The sequence below is a fragment of the Microplitis mediator genome, chromosome 11 (genome assembly GCF_029852145.1).
Source record: "Microplitis mediator isolate UGA2020A chromosome 11, iyMicMedi2.1, whole genome shotgun sequence".
NCBI classification, from domain to species: Eukaryota; Metazoa; Arthropoda; class Insecta; order Hymenoptera; family Braconidae; genus Microplitis; species Microplitis mediator.
Window position 1 is genome coordinate 5,266,564 of NC_079979.1, and position 26,902 is coordinate 5,293,465.

Sequence of the window (26,902 nt, forward strand, 5' to 3'; positions counted from 1 at the left end):
TATTTTTAATACATGATTGATATTGTCAGAAACGAAACGTCTAATCCAAGTTTTGATTCACTTTGCTAGTGCAATAAGAATAGTATAGATTTTTCACGTTAACCGTAGCAGCTTAAAATAGAGCAGGCCAATTTGAATCATGAGAAAATTAATAATTTTATTAAGATCAAATTTGATAGCACGTAATATTTTATTGTTGAAAGTAATAATTTTTTATTTTTTGAAAATAATATAGCAAGTAATAAATTACAGGAAGGTTTTTATATATAAATTTTTCCATTAAATTTTGAGTTATTGACGTATATAATATGTAATATAAATCAGATATAGTGCAAAAATTAGTATCTTATGCTGTGACAAATTAAATTTCATACTGCAAATTTTTTTATTAAAAATTTTCGTAGCATCGTTTTATTGCATTCCAACCGTAGTTTGTATAAATTTTTTAATCATGACAGAAAATTTTCGTAGTTTAGTAGTAGATAAAACAGATACAGCTTTAACCAAAAACAGGATCCAAAAAATTTCTAGATGTTACTAATCCCGTGATGGTCTAGAATATCCAGTCAAAAATTAGATGTCTATTCATTTTCGTTAAGTTGCAGTAACTTAAGCCTATGTAACTTCTGGCTGCACAACTAAATATCAACATCAAAAATATTCATCAGACATAAAATCCAAGACAAATTTTAGAATATTTTGCACGTATTTGGCGTTTATTTCAGGCAATTTTTGCAAATTTTATATCTTGTGTATATTCGTTTATTGATTTGTCAATTTTTTGTTATGGACTTGTTGAATTGAAAACAAAAAGTTGAATAATTGCTACTTTTCTATTAGGCTCGAAATAAATTTTTTTTTTTTTTTCAATATAAAAAAAGTTATCCATTTGTTGTTACTTAAATAGTTTTAATTACTTGAACGTTTTTTTTAAAATAAAAATTTAAATTGATATCATAGTTTTTCTAATACGATAAGACACTGTAGATGGCACTTTTCAATTGTTTCTCGCAGATACTCGTGAAACGTATAGTTTCAATATATAACATTTTGTAGACAGACGTTGATGGGCACTTCGGACAAAGTCATGTTGGATGCCTAAAGGTTCTTTGCACGTAGCAGTCAATCAGGATACACAGGATCGACAAAATGCGCAAAAAAGGAAATCAACGTCTTACGCCTAGGAAATGGTTCTCAAAAGAAGAGAATCATTAGGCAAAAAATGACAATAAAAATAACAAACTGCCTGCAAAGAAGGGGTAGCTCTGATCGGGGGAAGCGTAATGCACTTCCATACTGGATCAGAAGTGTAGAAACACACTAGGCAACTGCTACTCCGTTACTCGACCAAAAGGAAGATGCCAAGGTCGAGTAATCCTTTTGTTCTTCATATATATGATGAGATATAATTTTTTTATTTAAAATTATGACTTTTTTTTACGTTAATTATTGACAAAAAAAAAAAAAAAATTAAATCATTTACTCGTAATATGTATAATAGATTTTCTTTACGAGGGTATATAATTATTTTTGTAAATAATTTTTCAACTTTGATAATAACTTTAGGTAAAATTAATAACAAGGCTTTTAAAGTTTTCTGTAGCCTAAGAATTTATAATACGCTAATATTTTTAATACATGATTGATATTGTCAGAAACGAAACGTCTAATCCAAGTTTTTATTCACTTTGCTAGTGCAATAAGAATAGTATAGATTTTTCACGTTAACCGTAGCAGCTTAAAATAGAGCAGGCCAATTTGAATCATGAGAAAATTAATAATTTTATTAAGATCAAATTTGATAGCACGTAATATTTCATTGTTGAAAGTAATAATTTTTTATTTTTTGAAAATAATATAGCAAGTAATAAATTACAGGAAGGTTTTTATATATAAATTTTTCCATTAAATTTTGAGTTATTGACGTATATAATATGTAATATAAATCAGATATAGTGCAAAGATTAGTATCTTATGCTGTGACAAATTAAATTTCATACTGCAAATTTTTTTATTAAAAATTTTCGTAGCATCGTTTTATTGCATTCCAACCGTAGTTTGTATAAATTTTTTAATCATGACAGAAAATTTTCGTAGTTTAGTAGTAGATAAAACAGATACAGTGTAACCGTGCAGCAGCGATTTTAAGACGTGAGAGTGAGGCTCTCTCGCTTCTATTTGTTCTCTCTCTCTCTCTCGTATAATTTTCTCGTTTGCGAGTTCAGCTGAGTCTTGGCGGTAGCCTTAGCGCAGCAAGTAATCGCAAATTAGTCCCTGCGCATAATTAGGTGGGGTCAACGCAGGTTGGTGGCCCAGAGAACTGACCCAAGACGATTGATCAAGAAGACGACACTTAAGTTCGAGAGCTGTAACTGATCGGTCTTACCCACTTTACACTCTCTAAATTTGTCTACTATATATATTTCTTTTCCGACCATTATTGTATATAAGATATAGTGAGTTTAAGTTAACTCGAGTTCGGTTAGCGAAGACGCACCGACGCACAATTCTTTCTGCTCAAGTAATTAATTATTAGAACTTGTCTTTGATATATTAAAATAAATTTATTCAACTTATCAGAAGTGATACGGAACCTTCCGCTTGAGTCTTTCATAATTTATTTGAATTAAAATTTAACTTGTTAATTGAGATACGTGGTGTTGCTTTGATACAGCAAATTAATATTATACCTAAAGTTCGTCTATCCGATCAATTAAATAAAACCAAGTGTATAAAGTGAGTGATGTGGTTTTTCTTCGTGTGCGACGACCTGCCAACGCGGATCCCAGGAGCCAGAGGAAACCTATTGGACACCAACATCACCAGGACCAAGCAGAGAAGAATCATCAACCAGCATCTTCAGTAAGCAGACCAAGATTTTGATAAGTTCTCAACAAATTACAAGTATATCAAAATATAGATTTTCATTTTCTCTCTCTCTCTTCAACGTGATTAATTATTCCTCATTTATTCTCACTCGTCACCAATAAATTCCCGCGCGTTTCGAGTCGACGAATTCCTTTGAATTAATTGTAAATATATATAATATTACATTAGCTTTAAGTCAAAGGAGAAACTGTATATAAATTGGGATTATTGGTTAAATAAAGTATAAGTTTGATTGTTATTTCTTGATTAAATTTAATTATCACCAGCGTCACATAGCATAAAGATTTTCTTTCAGCCGCGTGTCCGGTCAGGACGAGTACCTGCTCCCTGAGAGCATTTCCCGTCTTTTGGAACCAGAATTTTAGAATAAAATAAGTCTAATTAATAATAGTAAATTTAAGTAAAATCAGTAATCTCGGGAAATTTAATTAACTGTGGTTCTTGGCTATCTGGACACGCAGTAGCCAGGGCCCACCGTTATAATGGCGCCCAACTCGTGTTCCTCGTCCTGAAATTTTGAGACCTGGTGATAGTCATAAAATACCAAATTTAAAAATTATAAAAATTACAAAGAAATTTTGAAATTTTTTTTTATTATATATACTCCTATTAACCGTTGAAGAGAGAAATTTTTTGCAACCAGAAAGTGTGCTAATTGCATTGGTTGCCCAAAACTTTATAAAATATTATTAAAATTAAGATAAATAATTGAGAGTAAAAATTCAAAATTTAACGCGTACGAGGAAAATCGATAAATTTCAGTAGCGCCGGGTAGACAAAGCGAAACTCACCGGCTTACGCATTGGTCGCACGCGTCATTAGTAGACAAACAGTAAACACCGGAAAAGAAAATAAAATAAAATAAAGCTATTCTTTTGTAAAATAATAAAGAAAATAAAATTTCTTTGGTAACAGTGCCCAGTCCAAATAAAATCGTAAGAATAAATAAAATTTTGCTAAAAATATTATTCAAAATAAAATCTTAAATAAATAAATTAGTACTTATTTAGCTTATACTGGTTTAGAATAAACCATCTTTCGAATAACCGGTAATTTGAATTTATTTGGTAGATGAGTCACCACACATAAATTACTTGATCATAATAAATTAAATTTGTAATTACCGGTCAATAACATTCGTTAAGATATTTGTTTGCGGAAATTTACTCTAAAAGAATAATTAAATTTAGTATAAAATAAATAATTAAAATAAAAACAATACTGTCACTGTAGTATTGATAATAATTATTCAAGTAATCGGATAAACGTTCTCCGGAAGTTAATTCCGGTAAAATAATAATTTTTTTTGAGAACAAACAAAATAAGACTGGTCATTTAATGATTAAAATATTAGTCATCGGTTAAAATAAAATAAAATTTTAATCCGGAAATAAAGATTATCCGAGTATATATTTATATTTTATAATTGTGCTTCGGCAATATTTGTTTAAAATTTAAGTTTATTTGAGCTCGTAAGCTGATCACAGCTATCGATTAGATAGGAAATTAAAATAAAATTTGTTTTGAATAATGAGTAACATGCGACCATTGATGCGCCAAAACTCAAAACAGCTGAGTAGGCAGGATAGTAGGGAAATGATTCGACGGGGTTGGTTCGTCGAACCAGGGCGACCAATCCAGGGTGGTACACTCACCACCTTTGACAACGAGTACGATAACGTCGAGTACTTTGGACTTTGGTCAAATGACCAACTAAATAATTTAGATGAAAATAATAATTTACGAGCGTCTGTGGATGGGATAATTATTGAAAAACCCCCACCGGTACATTTACATCAGATTCAGCCCAATGCGGGATCCGTTTCTTATCCTGGCACCGTTCCAGTTCCCGCACAGACTGAACAAGGAGCAACTCTAGCTGCTCTAGCTCAAACATCGAGTTGTACCCAGAATCCTCAACGAGAATACTTTGCAAGTGCCTGTACCATCTAATACACAAACTGTTCGCACCATAACTCACAGTTTTGGCGACGGGGAGTGTAGTACAGGACACTTGATGCAAGACACCAGGGCTACGACATTTTCAGCCCTCTCGGTTAATGAATGACCTGGTACCAGTGGAACCAATAATGTCCACAGTAATAATTTAAATAATAACTTAAAAATAAACACAAATAAAAGTTCAAATAATTATCCTATCGGAATAAATAATAATTCAAATTCAAATATAGTTACAAACGTTAATTCAAATAATTACCCGATTGGAAATAATAATTATAATAATAGAAATAATAATAATAATAATCTTAATGTAAATAGTAATAAATTTTAACTTAAATCGTGGGCAATCTAATTTTATAAATATTAACAGAGCAAACTCGAATTTTACTCCGAGTAATAGTCGCGGTAATCAGTTTTTTTTTTAATAATAATTGTTCAATTTTTAATCTTCATGTTGAAAGTAATGTAAATAGTAATTATAATAACAACCACTCTAATTGCGTCGAAGTTCAGTCGACCAGTGCTGGCAATGCCAGTCACACTCAGTCGTCAAATAAACTAATCTCGCCCTCAGATTTCCCGAGGAAAAAGGGCGCGAAATCAAGAAGATCTAAAAAAAAACAACTAATATAGGAAAATCGGAGCCCAAGTAATTCTAATTCACACGTGAACTGGTTAAACAAACCAAATAAATTTAAAACAAATCCTGTAAACATTTTAAATAGAAAGTCTGAACCAGACGGCGTTTAGTGAGTACTGTCGGTTCGGTCGGAAATTTATATTATGAGAGTTTAGTAAATAAACACCCGAGACCACGGCGTCTTAGATTTGAGTACTGTCGGTCCGGTGGAAACTAGTAGTTATGGAAATGTTGTAAATAAAACTTTGGGACCTGACGGCGTCTTAGAATTGAGTACTGTCGGCCCGAAGAAAGAAGTTTATAATAAAAATTCAGTAAATGTAAATTCAACGAGACCACGGCGTCTTAGAATTGAGTACTGTCGGTCCGGTGAATGAAGTTTATGATAAAAATTTGGTAAATAAAATTTAATAAGATCAGACGGCGTCTTAGAATTGAGTACTGTCGATCCTATTGAAAAGTTTAATTTCGAAAATTTAATAAATTTGAATTCGGAATCAGACGGCGTCTTAGAATTGAGTACTGTCGATCCGAATGTTCAATTTAATTCAGAAAAATTTATAAATTTTAATTCGGAGTCAGACGGCGGCTTGGTGCGTACTGTCGACCCGAGTGAACAGTTTAATTTTGAAGATTTAATAAATTTAAATTTGGAACCTGACGGCGGCTCGGTGCGTACTGTCGGTTCATTAGAGGAATTTGTTGATGAAAATTTAATTGGTAAAGGTTTAATTATAAGACCTGACGGCGGCTTAGAGCGTACTGTCGGTCTGGTTGTTCTAAACTAGTGGTGAACAAATCGGTGAAATTATATAAAAAAAAAAATCAAAGTATGAATTTTACTGGCTCCGATATAGTTAATGATAAATAAATTTGAGACTGAGGTCGATTTAAGCGACCTACGCGGTTCTGTTACGGTTGAAATTAATTTTGAAGATTCAATTAGTATTGAGTATGTAAATAAAATTTGTGTTGAAAATAATTTTGAAGATTCAATTAGTATTGATTATGTAAATAAAATTTGTGTTAAAAATAATTTTGAAGATTTAATTAGTATTGATTATGTAAATAAAATTTGTGGTGTTAATAATTTAAAAATTTTGGATATCGAAGAAGATCCTTTCATACGATTTTGTAATATATACGATAACGTTAACGGTTTATCGGTTTTAAATATCTTGTCTGTCTTAAATGAAGATTGCCCTATTTTAAATAATTTATTTGTTTTAAATACTGACGAAATTAACCGATGGGAAGGCTTGAAGGAAGAAGCACAGCCCACGGCTAATTTACCAGAGTCTAATAATATAGTTAAAGATATTTGTGAAAATTTTGATCGGAATAATTTTAATGAAATCCCCCTAAATATTTTGGAAATTCTCGAAGCTAGTGATTTTACTGAGTCAATTGGTTCTGATGGATCCGAAGAACCAGGTTCTGTAAATGTTCCTGGGATGCCATATGTATGTGGATTGGAGCCACTTGTAAATAAAGAAGATAAATTTGAATACTATAAACCAGACTATTTGAAAGAGTGTGTAGATGATCAAGATCCTTGGAAATTGGTTTTAACCGAAAATGAGATCCCCGATATTTTAAAAGCAAACCATGATGTGCCAGATGCGGGACATTTGGGTCGCGATAAAATGTACCATCGGATACGTACACGTTATTATTGGCCTGGTATGTATCGCGATGTAGTCGAGTACGTAGATAATTGTGAGACGTGTAAAAAGGTCAAATATAAACAGACCTCGTCTCAAGCGCCGATGCGCACGCGACAACCAATTGAACCCTGGGCCATAGTCGCAGCCGATGTGACTGGCCCATTTCCGCGATCTAAAACCGGCTATCAATATGTGTTAATAGTACAAGACCTATATACGCGATTTATTGAGGTCTTTAGACTTCGTAAGCAGACTGGATTAAATGTCAAGAAAAGTTTTCGTCGCGTTTTTTCACGTTGGGGATACCCTCTATTTTTAATCACCGATAATGGGAAAGAATTTATTAATCATGAAATTAAAGATTATTTAAAAGAAACGGGAATAAAATCTGTGCCTACAGCGATCGCGCACCCACAAAGCAACCCGGTTGAAAGAATTAACCGTACTCTTAAGCCAATGATACGGGCATTTATTTCGAAAGACCAGACGTCGTGGGATGAGCACTTAGGTGAATTCCAGCTTGCCTATAATAGTAGTTACCATGCTTCATTACATATGTCGCCATATTATTTGGTTCATGGTAAAGAACCACGGCTGTCGGGTAGAATAACCGAACTAGAAATAGATGACTTAGATTCAGATGATAATTCATGGCGCGATCGAGTAAATCGTCTTGATCAGCTACGACATAAAATAGAAGAGATAATGAAAGTAGAAAGTGAGAAACAAGCCGTATATCATGATAAGGGAGTTAAAGAGCCACCTAAATTACAAGTGGGTGATTCAGTATATTACCCAAATAGAAAATTGAAAAAATTGATAAACATTCGTCTAGTTTGGCTAGTAAATTCTTGGGGCCAGCCATTGTTAATAAAATCATCAGCCCTTTAGTTGTCAAAATACGGCTGAACCAGTGGAAAGTTTTATTGTAAAAATTTGATATGTAATTATTTGCTAAGCATTTTGTAAATTGAATTTGTATATAGTATATTGTGAAATGTGAATTGTGTATCGTAAATTGTATGTTCTCGAGGCTAGATAACTAGATTTATATTATTCTAAATTTATTTAATGGTCATATTGTAATAATTATTTAATTAAGGAATTAGGTTTGAGATTTCTCATAGACCTTCAAGTGAAGATACTAACGACTATTTAGAGGCACTAGTACTGGATGATGAAGTTTTGGAGGTTGCGGATACGTCACCCTCAGATGCTGAAGAGCTCACTGCTTATGTGCCTGTTGCGGTCACGGAAGAGATACGACCTGAAATTAATCTGGAGGTTGTTTATGTCACACCAGCGGAATTCCTAAGAATTGGTTTTGCCCAAACCAGGATTTGAGAAGGACCCACTTGCTGAATATGAAAGGGAATATCCAGTCCTTTTCAGCTTTCGAGCCCCAATCTCAAGTCTGGCGACGGGGAGTGTAACCGTGCAGCAGCGATTTTAAGACGTGAGAGTGAGGCTCTCTCGCTTCTATTTGTTCTCTCTCTCTCTCTCGTATAATTTTCTCGTTTGCGAGTTCAGCTGAGTCTTGGCGGTAGCCTTAGCGCAGCAAGTAATCGCAAATTAGTCCCTGCGCATAATTAGGTGGGGTCAACGCAGGTTGGTGGCCCAGAGAACTGACCCAAGACGATTGATCAAGAAGACGACACTTAAGTTCGAGAGCTGTAACTGATCGGTCTTACCCACTTTACACTCTCTAAATTTGTCTACTATATATATTTCTTTTCCGACCATTATTGTATATAAGATATAGTGAGTTTAAGTTAACTCGAGTTCGGTTAGCGAAGACGCACCGACGCACAATTCTTTCTGCTCAAGTAATTAATTATTAGAACTTGTCTTTGATATATTAAAATAAATTTATTCAACTTATCAGAAGTGATACGAAACCTTCCGCTTGAGTCTTTCATAATTTATTTGAATTAAAATTTAACTTGTTAATTGAGATACGTGGTGTTGCTTTGATACAGCAAATTAATATTATACCTAAAGTTCGTCTATCCGATCAATTAAATAAAACCAAGTGTATAAAGTGAGTGATGTGGTTTTTCTTCGTGTACGACGACCTGCCAACGCGGATCCCAGGAGCCAGAGGAAACCTATTGGACACCAACATCACCAGGACCAAGCAGAGAAGAATCATCAACCAGCATCTTCAGTAAGCAGACCAAGATTTTGATAAGTTCTCAACAAATTACAAGTATATCAGAATATAGATTTTCATTTTCTCTCTCTCTCTTCAACGTGATTAATTATTCCTCATTTATTCTCACTCGTCACCAGTAAATTCCCGCGCGTTTCGAGTCGACGAATTCCTTTGAATTAATTGTAAATATATATAATATTACATTAGCTTTAAGTCAAAGGAGAAACTGTATATAAATTGGGATTATTGGTTAAATAAAGTATAAGTTTGATTGTTATTTCTTGATTAAATTTAATTATCACCAGCGTCACATAGCATAAAGATTTTCTTTCAGCCGCGTGTCCGGTCAGGACGAGTACCTGCTCCCTGAGAGCATTTCCCGTCTTTTGGAACCAGAATTTAAGAATAAAATAAGTCTAATTAATAATAGTAAATTTAAGTAAAATCAGTAATCTCGGGAAATTTAATTAACTGTGGTTCTTGGCTATCTGGACACGCAGTAGCCAGGGCCCACCGTTATAACAGCTTTAACCAAAAACAGGATCCGAAAAATTTCTAGATGTTACTAATCCCGTGATGGTCTAGAATATCCAGTCAAAAATTAGATGTCTATTCATTTTCGTTAAGTTGCAGTAACTTAAGCCTATGTAACTTCTGGCTGCACAACTAAATATCAACATCAAAAATATTCATCAGACATAAAATCCAAGACAAATTTTAGAATATTTTGCACGTATTTGGCGTTTATTTCAGGCAATTTTTGCAAATTTTATATCTTGTGTATATTCGTTTATTGATTTGTCAATTTTTTGTTATGGACTTGTTGAATTGAAAACAAAAAGTTGAATAATTGCTACTTTTCTATTAGGCTCGAAATAAATTTTTTTTTTTTTTTTCAATATAAAAAAAGTTATCCATTTGTTGTTACTTAAATAGTTTTAATTACTTGAACGTTTTTTTTAAAATAAAAATTTAAATTGATATCATAGTTTTTCTAATACGATAAGACACTGTAGATGGCACTTTTCAATTGTTTCTCGCAGATACTCGTGAAACGTATAGTTTCAATATATAACATTTTGTAGACAGACGTTGATGGGCACTTCGGACAAAGTCATGTTGGATGCCTAAAGGTTCTTTGCACGTAGCAGTCAATCAGGATACACAGGATCGACAAAATGCGCAAAAAAGGAAATCAACGTCTTACGCCTAGGAAATGGTTCTCAAAAGAAGAGAATCATTAGGCAAAAAATGACAATAAAAATAACAAACTGCCTGCAAAGAAGGGGTAGCTCTGATCGGGGGAAGCGTAATGCACTTCCATACTGGATCAGAAGTGTAGAAACACACTAGGCAACTGCTACTCCGTTACTCGACCAAAAGGAAGATGCCAAGGTCGAGTAATCCTTTTGTTTTTCATATATTTGATGAGATATAATTTTTTAATTTATAATTATGACTTTTTTTTACGTTAATTATTGACAAAAAAAAAAAAAAAATTAAATCATTTACTCGTAATATGTATAATAGATTTTCTTTACGAGGGTATATAATTATTTGTGTAAATAATTTTTCAACTTTGATAATAACTTTAGGTAAAATTAATAACAAGGCTTTTAAAGTTTTCTGTAGCCTAAGAATTTATAATACGCTAATATTTTTAATACATGATTGATATTGTCAGAAACGAAACGTCTAATCCAAGTTTTTATTCACTTTGCTAGTGCAATAAGAATAGTATAGATTTTTCACGTTAACCGTAGCAGCTTAAAATAGAGCAGGCCAATTTGAATCATGAGAAAATTAATAATTTTATTAAGATCAAATTTGATAGCACGTAATATTTTATTGTTGAAAGTAATAATTTTTTATTTTTTAAAAATAATATAGCAAGTAATAAATTACAGGAAGGTTTTTATATATAAATTTTTCCATTAAATTTTGAGTTATTTACGTATATAATAAGTAATATGCATCAGATATAGTGCAAAAATTAGTATCTTATGCTGTGACAAATTAAATTTCATACTGCAAATTTTTTTATTAAAAATTTTCGTAGCATCGTTATATTGCATTCCAACCGTAGTTTGTATAAATTTTTTAATCATGACAGAAAATTTTCGTAGTTTAGTAGTAGATAAAACAGATACAGCTTTAACCAAAAACAGGATCCGAAAAATTTCTAGATGTTACTAATCCCGTGATGGTCTAGAATATCCAGTCAAAAATTAGATGTCTATTCATTTTCGTTAAGTTGCAGTAACTTAAGCCTATGTAACTTCTGGCTGCACAACTAAATATCAACATCAAAAATATTCATCAGACATAAAATCCAAGACAAATTTTAGAATATTTTGCACGTATTTGGCGTTTATTTCAGGCAATTTTTGCAAATTTTATATCGTGTGTATATTCGTTTATTGATTTGTCAATTTCTTGTTATGGACTTGTTGAATTGAAAACAAAAAGTTAAATAATTTCTACTTTTCTATTAGGCTCGACATAAATTTTTTTTTTTTTTTTCAATGTAAAAAAGTTATCCATTTGTTGTTACTTAAATAGTTTTAATTACTTGAACGTTTTTTTTAAAATAAAAATTTAAATTGATATCATAGTTTTTCTAATATGAGAAGACACTGTAGATGGCACTTTTCAATTGTTTCTCGCAGATACTCGTGAAACGTATAGTTTCAATATATATATTATTTTGTAGACAGACGTTGATGGGCACTTCGGACAAAGTCATGTTGGATGCCTAAAGGTTCTTTGCACGTAGCAGTCAATCAGGATACACAGGATCGACAAAATGCGCAAAAAAGGAAATCAACGTCTTACGCCTAGGAAATGGTTCTCAAAAGAAGAGAATCATTAGGCAAAAAATGACAATAAAAATAACAAACTGCCTGCAAAGAAGGGGTAGCTCTGATCGGGGGAAGCGTAATGCACCTCCATACTGGATCAGAAGTTTAGAAACACACTAGGCAACTGCTACTCCGTTACTCGACCAAAAGGAAGATGCCAAGGTCGAGTAACCCTTTTGTTTTTCATATATTTGATGAGATATAATTTTTTAATTTAAAATTATGACTTTTTTTTACGTTAATTATTGACAAAAAAAAAAAAAAAATTAAATCATTTACTCGTAATATGTATAATAGATTTTCTTTACGAGGGTATATAATTATTTTTGTAAATAATTTTTCAACTTTGATAATAACTTTAGGTAAAATTAATAACAAGGCTTTTAAAGTTTTCTGTAGCCTAAGAATTTATAATACGCTAATATTTTTAATACATGATTGATATTGTCAGAAACGAAACGTCTAATCCAAGTTTTTATTCACTTTGCTAGTGCAATAAGAATAGTATAGATTTTTCACGTTAACCGTAGCAGCTTAAAATAGAGCAGGCCAATTTGAATCATGAGAAAATTAATAATTTTATTAAGATCAAATTTGATAGCACGGAATATTTTATTGTTGAAAGTAATAATTTTTTATTTTTTAAAAATAATATAGCAAGTGATAAATTACAGGAAGGTTTTTATATATAAATTTTTCCATTAAATTTTGAGTTATTGACGTATATAATATGTAATATGCATCAGATATAGTGCAAAAATTAGTATCTTATGCTGTGACAAATTAAATTTCATACTGCAAATTTTTTTATTAAAAATTTTCGTAGCATCGTTTTATTGCATTCCAACCGTAGTTTGTATAAATTTTTTAATCATGACAGAAAATTTTCGTAGTTGAGTAGTAGATAAAACAGATACAGCTTTAACCAAAAACAGGATCCGAAAAATTTCTAGATGTTACTAATCCCGTGATGGTCTAGAATATCCAGTCGAAAATTAGATGTCTATTCATTTTCGTTAAGTTGCAGTAACTTAAGCCTATGTAACTTCTGGCTGCACAACTAAATATCAACATCAAAAATATTCATCAGACATAAAATCCAAGACAAATTTTAGAATATTTTGCACGTATTTGGCGTTTATTTCAGGCAATTTTTGCAAATTTTATATCGTGTGTATATTTGTTTATTGATTTGTCAATTTTTTGTTATGGACTTGTTGAATTGAAAACAAAAAGTTGAATAATTGCTACTTTTCTATTAGGCTCGAAATAAATTTTTTTTTTTTTTTTTCAATATAAAAAAAGTTATCCATTTGTTGTTACTTAAATAGTTTTAATTACTTGAACGTTTTTTTTAAAATAAAAATTTAAATTGATATCATAGTTTTTCTAATACGAGAAGACACTGTAGATGGCACTTTTCAATTGTTTCTCGCAGATACTCGTGAAACGTATAGTTTCAATATATAACATTTTGTAGACAGACGTTGATGGGCACTTCGGACAAAGTCATGTTGGATGCCTAAAGGTTCTTTGCACGTAGCAGTCAATCAGGATACACAGGATCGACAAAATGCGCAAAAAAGGAAATCAACGTCTTACGCCTAGGAAATGGTTCTCAAAAGAAGAGAATCATTAGGCAATAAATGACAATAAAAATAACAAACTGCCTGCAAAGATGGGGTAGCTCTAATCGGGGGAAGCGTAATGCACTTCCATACTGGATCAGAAGTGTAGAAACACACTAGGCAACTGCTACTCCGTGACTCGACCAAAAGGAAGATGCCAAGGTCGAGTAATCCTTTTGTTTTTCATATATTTGATGAGATATAATTTTTTAATTTAAAATTATTACTTTTTTTTTACGTTAATTATTGACAAAAAAAATAAAAAAATTCAATCATTTACTCGTAATATGTATAATAGATTTTTTTTACGAGGGTATATAATTATTTTTGTAAATAATTTTTCAACTTTGATAATAACTTTAGGTAAAATTAATAACAAGGCTTTTAAAGTTTTCTGTAGCCTAAGAATTTATAATACGCTAATATTTTTAATACATGATTGATATTGTCAGAAACGAAACGTCTAATCCAAGTTTTTATTCACTTTGCTAGTGCAATAAGAATAGTATAGATTTTTCACGTTAACCGTAGCAGCTTAAAATAGAGCAGGCCAATTTGAATCATGAGAAAATTAATAATTTTATTAAGATCAAATTTGATAGCACGTAATATTTTATTGTTGAAAGTAATAATTTTTTATTTTTTGAAAATAATATAGCAAGTAATAAATTACAGGGAGGTTTTTATATATAAATTTTTCCATTAAATTTTGAGTGATTGACGTATATAATATTCTACCAAAAACAGATTCTCTGTATAAAATCGCGCCAAGTACACGTTTAAAATTTTTTACAATTAAGACAAGATTCTTTTTACAAAAAAATGAATCAAATCGAAAAAATACCAAGTACCTAATATAATTCGAAATCATGGAAAACATTTTCATAGAATTGAACAAAAAATTGAAAAAAAAAAATTTCAATGTACTTGGTGTGCGTTACTAAATTTATTCAAGCAAAATTTTTAGAATTGATTTCGCATATAAATTATTTTCCAATAAAATTGAATGATATTCTTTTTTTCCAGTTTATAGGCACACCAAGTACATTGAAATTTTTTTTTTTCAATTTTTTGTTCAATTCTATGAAAATGTTTTCCATGATTTCGAATTATATTAGGTACTTGGTATTTTTTCGATTTGATTCATTTTTTTGTAAAAAGAATCTTGTCTTAATTGTAAAAAATTTTAAACGTGTACTTGGCGCGATTTTATACAGAGAATCTGTTTTTGGTAGGATTTGTCTTTTTTTTGTCGTGTTGATTGAGAATGATTTTAATCTACACTATTAGAAATCGAGTTATAATTTAAGACACGTGAGCCTATATTGTTTATAGTATTATTTTGTAGAAACAATAAAATTGTTTGTTAACAACTATAGTAATTTTGTACTGCTAAATATCATAATCTGATTAATCAATTTTTATAAAACAAGGAGCTGCAGTTGTTTAACGACAGTTCCCTTTAAAGTTAACGTTAAATATATACGTCAACGTCGGACTTTTTCCCTAATAGCACAGTTTGCTTGAGCAAAAGCTTACTGTACAAAAGTTTCGTTGAATTTTTCGTCAAATTTCCGTCACTTTCGGACTTTTCCGTTTTTGACGACAATTTATACACAACTTGCTATACAATTTGAGGTAAATTTACTACCCGAATTAGAATGCAAATTCACTTCAAAAGGTGACTAGAAAAAAATTTTTCGTCAATTTTCAGGCAAATTTTTGCATCAATTTATTGTTAATTTGACTTAAAAAATTGTAAAGTAATTTTTTACCGTAAAATTGTAGACAATTTTATGTATAAATTTGCTTACCGTCTGAAGTGGTATGAATGAACATTACCGACTTTTTTGTGTAGTCAAAATTTACCTCTAAATTGAGGAAAAATTAACCGCAAATTTTTCTTTCCAACTTTTGCTGTCAAATCGTCGGCAAATTCGGACAAAAAATTTCAGGCAATTTCAATGTCAAATTACAGTCAATTTCAAGCTAAAGTGGCTATTAGGGTTACTGTCAGGCAATGACGTTAAGTTGATTAAAAATTTCATTTTAACCCTGAAAGCCACCTGAACCGCAAGTTAATTTCAAGCTACTGCCGTATTCTGAAGCCAACTTAAAAAAGAAAGCATTATCCAGCCAAGCTTGCCAGAAACTTTTTCGTTAAGGTAGCCGAAAATGTTTCACTGCAGAACTTACTGAGTAAGGTGTGGCTATCAGGGTAATTGTTGTCAAAAATGGAAAAGCCTCAAGTTGACGGATATTTCACAAAAAATTCAAGGAAGTGGTTACGTCCTCAGTGGCCTCAAGTGCCTCCATCTGTCAATCAATTAGTTAACTTGAAAAACATAAATAGCTTGTATACAAGCTGTCGTCAGTAACGAAAATGCCCGAAATTGACAGATATTTGACGAAAAATTCAAGAAAACTTTTATTCTAGTTTTGCTGTCAAATTGTCGGCAAATTCGGACAGCAAACTTTAGTAATTTTAATTGTCAAATTTCCTGAAATTCGCTGCCCAAATTTGTCGACAATTTGACAGCAAAAGTTGAAAATATAAATTTGCGGTTAATTTATCTTCAATTTAAAGGTACCCTGATAGCCAAGTTGGCCGCAACTTGTCGACGACCTACTGCCGCAACCTGTCGCCAGATTGGCCGCAAAAGTTGGCATTTCCATAAGTTGTCGGCAACTTTCCGAGGAACTTGTCGACAACTCTCAGCTTGTGTAACTGTTGCCGACAACTTGTCTACAAGTTGCTCAGAAACTTGGTGACAGGTTGCGGCAGTAGATTGTCGCCAAGTTTTTGAGTAACTTGTAGCCAACATGTAGTCAACAGTTACACGAGCTGAAAGTTGTCAACAACTTGTCGTCAAGTTGGTTGCAACTCAGGTACACCAACTTTCTGATTAGAAACTCTGGCTATCAGGGATAACTTTTTACGAAAAAAAAAGTCGTTAATGTTCATTCTTACCATTTGAGAAGATGAGCAAATTTATTCATGAAATTGTCTACAATTTCATGGTAAAAAAATACTTATCAATTTTTCCAGTCAAATTAACAATAAATTGACAAAATTTGCCTGAAAATTGACAACTTTTTTCTAGTTAACTTTTGAAGTGAATTTGCATTTTAGTTCGGGTAGTAAATTTACATCAAATTCAATAGCAAGTTGCCCACAAATTGACGTAAAAAATGGAAAAGTCTAAAGTTGACGAAAATTTGACGAAAAATTCAAGGAAACTTTTGTAAAGTAAACTGTTGCTAAAGCAAACTGTGCAATAGCACACTTTTTATAGGGTATATTTCTATACTAAATCTTACTGACCCTAATAGCACACCCTAATAGCCACTTTAGCTTGAAATTGAAGTACCTCGACATTGAAATTGCCTGAAATTTGCTGCCCAAATTTGCAGACAATTTGACAGCAAAAGTTGGAAAAACAAATTTGCGGTTAATTTTTGCTCAATTTAGAGGTAAATTTTTACTAGAAAAAAAAAGTCGGTAATGTTCATTCTTACTATTTCAGAAGGTAAGCAAATTTATACATAAAAATGTCTACAATTTGGGGGTGAAAAAATACTTTATAAGTCAAATTAACAATAAATTGATGTAAAACTGCCTGAAAAATTTTGTTTAGTCAGCTTTTGAAGTGAATTTGCATTCTAATTCGGGTAGTAAATTTACGTCAAATTGTACTGCAAGTTGTATAGACATTTTATGTATAATTTGCTTATCATCTGAAATGCAAAGAACGAACGTTACCAACAATTATTTTCTATAAAAAATTACCTCTAAATCGAGCAAAAGTTAACCGCAAATTTTTCTTTTCAACTTTTACTGTTAAATTATTGGCAAATTCGGGCAGGTAATTTCAATGATGTCAAGTTACAGTCAATTTCAAGCTAAAGTGGCTATTAGAGGAGTTAATTTGCAGTGGAGGTGACTATCCGGGTAAATTTCATATCAAACTATAGTAAAAAATATAGACTGGAGCTCCACTGGTGGCGAAAAAATTAATTATTGCTATAGAAAAACATATATCATTTACTGAATCATGGCATTTCTTATAAGTTTTTATTCTCTGGCAGTGCCCTTTTCGCATGAAAAAAATTGTAAAATGATTAAAAATGGGGGTGCTATAGTATATGCTGGCCTAATTTCATTATTTAAATTAGTTCTCATTACTAAAATGGGTAAAGTTTCATAATTTTATGACGAACAATCAATCATCTTTCGACTGAAAAAGGAATTTTCTAAAAATATTGTTTTTTAAAAAAGTTTTTAAAAATTGGAGCTAAATACCGTTCGGTCTACGGTATAGAGACACGGCAGGCTCGCGCCATGACACTTCACACATATACATGTGTGTTTAAACGTGTACTTGGCGCGAGACACTACCGTGTCTCCTGATGTAATATGCATCAGATATAGTGCAAAAATTAGTATCTTATGCTGTGACAAATTAAATTTCATACTTCAAATTTTTTTATTAAAAATTTTCGTAGCATCGTTTTATTGCATTCCAACCGTAGTTTGTATAAATTTTTTAATCATGACAGAAAATTTTCGTAGTTGAGTAGTAGATAAAACAGATACAGCTTTAACCAAAAACAGGATCCGAAAAATTTCTAGATGTTACTAATCCCGTGATGGTCTAGAATATCCAGTCGAAAATTAGATGTCTATTCATTTTCGTTAAGTTGCAGTAACTTAAGCCTATGTAACTTCTGGCTGCACAACTAAATATCAACATCAAAAATATTCATCAGACATAAAATCCAAGACAAATTTTAGAATATTTTGCACGTATTTGGCGTTTATTTCAGGCAATTTTTGCAAATTTTATATCGTGTGTATATTCGTTTATTGATTTGTCAATTTTTTGTTATGGACTTGTTGAATTGAAAACAAAAAGTTGAATAATTGCTACTTTTCTATTAGGCTCGGAATAAATTTTTTTTTTTTTTTAATATAAAAAAAGTTATCCATTTGTTGTTACTTAAATAGTTTTAATTACTTGAACGTTTTTTTTAAAATAAAAATTTAAATTGATATCATAGTTTTTCTAATACGAGAAGACACTGTAGATGGCACTTTTCAATTGTTTCTCGCAGATACTCGTGAAACGTATAGTTTCAATATATAACATTTTGTAGACAGACGTTGATGGGCACTTCGGACAAAGTCATGTTGGATGCCTAAAGGTTCTTTGCACGTAGCAGTCAATCAGGATACACAGGATCGACAAAATGCGCAAAAAAGGAAATCAACGTCTTACGCCTAGGAAATGGTTCTCAAAAGAAGAGAATCATTAGGCAAAAAATGACAATAAAAATAACAAACTGCCTGCAAAGAAGGGGTAGCTCTGATCGGGGGAAGCGTAATGCACTTCCATACTGGATCAGAAGTGTAGAAACACACTAGGCAACTGCTACTCCGTTACTCGACCAAAAGGAAGATGCCAAGGTCGAGTAATCCTTTTGTTTTTCATATATTTGATGAGATATAATTTTTTAATTTAAAATTATGACTTTTTTTTTACGTTAATTATTGACAAAAAAAAAAAAAAAATTAAATCATTTACTCGTAATATGTATAATAGATTTTCTTTACGAGGGTATATAATTATTTTTGTAAATAATTTTTCAACTTTGATAATAACTTTAGGTAAAATTAATAACAAGGCTTTTAAAGTTTTCTGTAGCCTAAGAATTTATAATACGCTAATATTTCTAATACACGATTGATATTGTCAGAAACGAAACGTCTAATCCAAGTTTTTATTCACTTTGCTAGTGCAATAAGAATAGTATAGATTTTTCACGTTAACCATAGCAGCTTAAAATAGAGCAGGCCAATTTGAATCATGAGAAAATTAATAATTTTATTAAGATCAAATTTGATAGCACGTAATATTTTATTGTTGAAAGTAATAATTTTTTATTTTTTGAAAATAATATAGCAAGTAATAAATTACAGGAAGGTTTTTATATATAAATTTTTCCATTAAATTTTGAGTTATTGACGTATATAATATGTAATATAAATCAGATATAGTGCAAAAATTAGTATCTTATGCTGTGACAAATTAAATTTCATACTGCATTTTTTTTTATTAGAAATTTTCGTAGCATCGTTTTATTGCATTCCAACCGTAGTTTGTATAAATTTTTCAATCATGACAGAAAATTTTCGTAGTTTAGTAGTAGATAAAACAGATACAGCTTTAACCAAAAACAGGATCCGAAAAATTTCTAGATGTTACTAATCCCGTGATGGTCTAGAATATCCAGTCAAAAATTAGATGTCTATTCATTTTCGTTAAGTTGCAGTAACTTAAGCCTATGTAACTTCTGGCTGCACAACTAAATATCAACATCAAAAATATTCATCAGACATAAAATCCAAGACAAATTTTAGAATATTTTGCACGTATTTGGCGTTTATATCAGGCAATTTTTGCAAATTTTATATCTTGTGTATATTCGTTTATTGATTTGTCAATTTTTTGTTAAGGACTTGTTGAATTGAAAACAAAAAGTTGAATAATTGCTACTTTTCTATTAGGCTCGAAATAAATTTTTTTTTTTTTTTTCAATATAAAAAAAGTTATCCATTTGTTGTTACTTAAATAGTTTTAATTACTTGAACGTTTTTTTTTAAATAAAAATTTAAATTGATATCATAGTTTTTCTAATACGAGAAGACACTGTAGATGGCACTTTTCAATTGTTTCTCGCAGATACTCGTGAAACGTATAGTTTCAATATATAACATTTTGTAGACAGACGTTGATGGGCACTTCGGACAAAGTCATGTTGGATGCCTAAAGGTTCTTTGCACGTAGCAGTCAATCAGGATACATAGGATCGACAAAATGCGCAAAAAAGGAAATCAACGTCTTACGCCTAGGAAATGGTTCTCAAAAGAAGAGAATCATTAGGCAAAAAATGTCAATAAAAATAACAAACTGCCTGCAAAGAAGGGGTAGCTCTGATCGGGGGAAGCGTAATGCACTTCCATACTGGATCAGAAGTGTAGAAACACACTAGGCAACTGCTACTCCGTTACTCGACCAAAAGGAAGATGCCAAGGTCGAGTAATCCTTTTGTTTTTCATATATTTGATGAGATATAATTTTTTAATTTAAAATTATGACTTTTTTTTACGTTAATTATTGACAAAAAAAAAAAAAAAATTAAATCATTTACTCGTAATATGTATAATAGATTTTCTTTACGAGGGTACCCAGTAAACACATTTACGTAAATTTGACGTCAGTGTGACTTTACGCTAAGTCATCATTTACGTAAGATATAAGTCACGAATGAGTCAGGTGTGACTCATTATTTCCCACTTTTTTACGTAAGATTATGATGTAAAACTAATGACGTATACATGACGTCAATGTGATGTCTGTGTGACATTCTATGACGTCAATATGACATATGGGTGATGTCAAAATTATCAATTCAGAAAAAATATTTTTGAAAAAAAAAAAAAAAAAATGAAATACCGAAATTTTGATCTGATTATTACCGCCCTAATGTATTGTGAATTCAGAAACAAGATTAGATAACGTTAAATAATATAAAAATCCTGGGCGTCTGCTGGGTTCGAACATGGTTCCTCTTGACTGGTAGTCTTGAACGTTGCTCACCGGTCCACATCACGAGAGTTCAAAGCTTGTGCTTAATTGATGTATTTAGAGTGAAATGCCGGAAAAGACAATGTTCATAACTTTTCGTGAAAGATTTTTACAAAATTTAAAAAAACTTTATGAACTTATATGAATATTTATAGAAACAATATTTTTCGGCCTCGATGATAATTGTTTAAAATTTCATTAAGTTTCATCCAATTTTTTAATTTTTTGTTGTGATGTGAAATTTGAAAAATCTTATATAAAATTTTGCGAAATATTAAACAATTGCACAAAATCGAATGAAATTTAATCGATTGAAAAATTGCGATACTAAACTTTATAATCTTAATATCAAAAGAGTTTAAACTGTCGTTACATTTTCTTTGTCATCCTAAATGATGATTTCGATATATCATTTAAAAAAATAAAATTAATTTTTTTATGATGCTAATGTTTCAATCTAAAACGTCTGAATAATCTATTATCGAGTTTATCGATTACTTTGGACCCAAAAATCTACGACGTTTAGTTGTTATTTTTACACATTTACAAATTTTTGAAAATTTATTCTATGATTGTTTTATTTTAATAAATAGATGACAAAAACTAAGACTCGGAAATTACATCAGCATTGCGTAAAATAATGACTTGTCACTGATGTAAAGATATGATTTAAGAGTGACATCCATATTAGGTATAACCGTGACTTTGCTACTGACATAAATGTATGATTTTAAAATTACATCATTATGATATACGATAATGACTTTATTACTACGTAATAATGTGATGTAGATTTTATGTCAAACGTACGTAATACATAAGTCATAACTCTGACGTCATACAAGAGTCATGTGTACATCAATATGATGTCACAAGCTTTACATCATATTAAAGTCATGCAGAACGTCAGATTGACATCAAATTTACATCAGATGCCGTGACATTTCTATGACCTACGTATGACGTCAAAATAAGGTCATGTGATCACTGGGTATATAATTATTTTTGTAAATAATTTTTCAACTTTGATAATAACTTTAGGTAAAATTAATAACAAGGCTTTTAAAGTTTTCTGTAGCCTAAGAATTTATAATACGCTAATATTTTTAATACATGATTGATATTGTCAGAAACGAAACGTCTAATCCAAGTTTTTATTCACTTTGCTAGTGCAATAAGAATAGTATAGATTTTTCACGTTAACCGTAGCAGCTTAAAATAGAGCAGGCCAATTTGAATCATGAGAAAATTAATAATTTTATTAAGATCAAATTTGATAGCACGTAATATTTTATTGTTGAAAGTAATAATTTTTTATTTTTTAAAAATAATATAGCAAGTAATAAATTACAGGAAGGTTTTTATATATAAATTTTTCCATTAAATTTTGAGTTATTTACGTATATAATAAGTAATATGCATCAGATATAGTGCAAAAATTAGTATCTTATGCTGTGACAAATTAAATTTCATACTGCAAATTTTTTTATTAAAAATTTTCGTAGCATCGTTATATTGCATTCCAACCGTAGTTTGTATAAATTTTTTAATCATGACAGAAAATTTTCGTAGTTTAGTAGTAGATAAAACAGATACAGCTTTAACCAAAAACAGGATCCGAAAAATTTCTAGATGTTACTAATCCCGTGATGGTCTAGAATATCCAGTCAAAAATTAGATGTCTATTCATTTTCGTTAAGTTGCAGTAACTTAAGCCTATGTAACTTCTGGCTGCACAACTAAATATCAACATCAAAAATATTCATCAGACATAAAATCCAAGACAAATTTTAGAATATTTTGCACGTATTTGGCGTTTATTTCAGGCAATTTTTGCAAATTTTATATCGTGTGTATATTCGTTTATTGATTTGTCAATTTCTTGTTATGGACTTGTTGAATTGAAAACAAAAAGTTAAATAATTTCTACTTTTCTATTAGGCTCGACATAAATTTTTTTTTTTTTTTTCAATGTAAAAAAGTTATCCATTTGTTGTTACTTAAATAGTTTTAATTACTTGAACGTTTTTTTTAAAATAAAAATTTAAATTGATATCATAGTTTTTCTAATATGAGAAGACACTGTAGATGGCACTTTTCAATTGTTTCTCGCAGATACTCGTGAAACGTATAGTTTCAATATATATATTATTTTGTAGACAGACGTTGATGGGCACTTCGGACAAAGTCATGTTGGATGCCTAAAGGTTCTTTGCACGTAGCAGTCAATCAGGATACACAGGATCGACAAAATGCGCAAAAAAGGAAATCAACGTCTTACGCCTAGGAAATGGTTCTCAAAAGAAGAGAATCATTAGGCAAAAAATGACAATAAAAATAACAAACTGCCTGCAAAGAAGGGGTAGCTCTGATCGGGGGAAGCGTAATGCACCTCCATACTGGATCAGAAGTTTAGAAACACACTAGGCAACTGCTACTCCGTTACTCGACCAAAAGGAAGATGCCAAGGTCGAGTAACCCTTTTGTTTTTCATATATTTGATGAGATATAATTTTTTAATTTAAAATTATGACTTTTTTTTACGTTAATTATTGACAAAAAAAAAAAAAAAATTAAATCATTTACTCGTAATATGTATAATAGATTTTCTTTACGAGGGTATATAATTATTTTTGTAAATAATTTTTCAACTTTGATAATAACTTTAGGTAAAATTAATAACAAGGCTTTTAAAGTTTTCTGTAGCCTAAGAATTTATAATACGCTAATATTTTTAATACATGATTGATATTGTCAGAAACGAAACGTCTAATCCAAGTTTTTATTCACTTTGCTAGTGCAATAAGAATAGTATAGATTTTTCACGTTAACCGTAGCAGCTTAAAATAGAGCAGGCCAATTTGAATCATGAGAAAATTAATAATTTTATTAAGATCAAATTTGATAGCACGGAATATTTTATTGTTGAAAGTAATAATTTTTTATTTTTTAAAAATAATATAGCAAGTGATAAATTACAGGAAGGTTTTTATATATAAATTTTTCCATTAAATTTTGAGTTATTGACGTATATAATATGTAATATGCATCAGATATAGTGCAAAAATTAGTATCTTATGCTGTGACAAATTAAATTTCATACTGCAAATTTTTTTATTAAAAATTTTCGTAGCATCGTTTTATTGCATTCCAACCGTAGTTTGTATAAATTTTTTAATCATGACAGAAAATTTTCGTAGTTGAGTAGTAGATAAAACAGATACAGCTTTAACCAAAAACAGGATCCGAAAAATTTCTAGATGTTACTAATCCCGTGATGGTCTAGAATATCCAGTCGAAAATTAGATGTCTATTCATTTTCGTTAAGTTGCAGTAACTTAAGCCTATGTAACTTCTGGCTGCACAACTAAATATCAACATCAAAAATATTCATCAGACATAAAATCCAAGACAAATTTTAGAATATTTTGCACGTATTTGGCGTTTATTTCAGGCAATTTTTGCAAATTTTATATCGTGTGTATATTTGTTTATTGATTTGTCAATTTTTTGTTATGGACTTGTTGAATTGAAAACAAAAAGTTGAATAATTGCTACTTTTCTATTAGGCTCGAAATAAATTTTTTTTTTTTTTTTTCAATATAAAAAAAGTTATCCATTTGTTGTTACTTAAATAGTTTTAATTACTTGAACGTTTTTTTTAAAATAAAAATTTAAATTGATATCATAGTTTTTCTAATACGAGAAGACACTGTAGATGGCACTTTTCAATTGTTTCTCGCAGATACTCGTGAAACGTATAGTTTCAATATATAACATTTTGTAGACAGACGTTGATGGGCACTTCGGACAAAGTCATGTTGGATGCCTAAAGGTTCTTTGCACGTAGCAGTCAATCAGGATACACAGGATCGACAAAATGCGCAAAAAAGGAAATCAACGTCTTACGCCTAGGAAATGGTTCTCAAAAGAAGAGAATCATTAGGCAATAAATGACAATAAAAATAACAAACTGCCTGCAAAGATGGGGTAGCTCTAATCGGGGGAAGCGTAATGCACTTCCATACTGGATCAGAAGTGTAGAAACACACTAGGCAACTGCTACTCCGTGACTCGACCAAAAGGAAGATGCCAAGGTCGAGTAATCCTTTTGTTTTTCATATATTTGATGAGATATAATTTTTTAATTTAAAATTATTACTTTTTTTTTACGTTAATTATTGACAAAAAAAATAAAAAAATTCAATCATTTACTCGTAATATGTATAATAGATTTTTTTTACGAGGGTATATAATTATTTTTGTAAATAATTTTTCAACTTTGATAATAACTTTAGGTAAAATTAATAACAAGGCTTTTAAAGTTTTCTGTAGCCTAAGAATTTATAATACGCTAATATTTTTAATACATGATTGATATTGTCAGAAACGAAACGTCTAATCCAAGTTTTTATTCACTTTGCTAGTGCAATAAGAATAGTATAGATTTTTCACGTTAACCGTAGCAGCTTAAAATAGAGCAGGCCAATTTGAATCATGAGAAAATTAATAATTTTATTAAGATCAAATTTGATAGCACGTAATATTTTATTGTTGAAAGTAATAATTTTTTATTTTTTGAAAATAATATAGCAAGTAATAAATTACAGGGAGGTTTTTATATATAAATTTTTCCATTAAATTTTGAGTGATTGACGTATATAATATTCTACCAAAAACAGATTCTCTGTATAAAATCGCGCCAAGTACACGTTTAAAATTTTTTACAATTAAGACAAGATTCTTTTTACAAAAAAATGAATCAAATCGAAAAAATACCAAGTACCTAATATAATTCGAAATCATGGAAAACATTTTCATAGAATTGAACAAAAAATTGAAAAAAAAAAATTTCAATGTACTTGGTGTGCGTTACTAAATTTATTCAAGCAAAATTTTTAGAATTGATTTCGCATATAAATTATTTTCCAATAAAATTGAATGATATTCTTTTTTTCCAGTTTATAGGCACACCAAGTACATTGAAATTTTTTTTTTTCAATTTTTTGTTCAATTCTATGAAAATGTTTTCCATGATTTCGAATTATATTAGGTACTTGGTATTTTTTCGATTTGATTCATTTTTTTGTAAAAAGAATCTTGTCTTAATTGTAAAAAATTTTAAACGTGTACTTGGCGCGATTTTATACAGAGAATCTGTTTTTGGTAGGATTTGTCTTTTTTTTGTCGTGTTGATTGAGAATGATTTTAATCTACACTATTAGAAATCGAGTTATAATTTAAGACACGTGAGCCTATATTGTTTATAGTATTATTTTGTAGAAACAATAAAATTGTTTGTTAACAACTATAGTAATTTTGTACTGCTAAATATCATAATCTGATTAATCAATTTTTATAAAACAAGGAGCTGCAGTTGTTTAACGACAGTTCCCTTTAAAGTTAACGTTAAATATATACGTCAACGTCGGACTTTTTCCCTAATAGCAC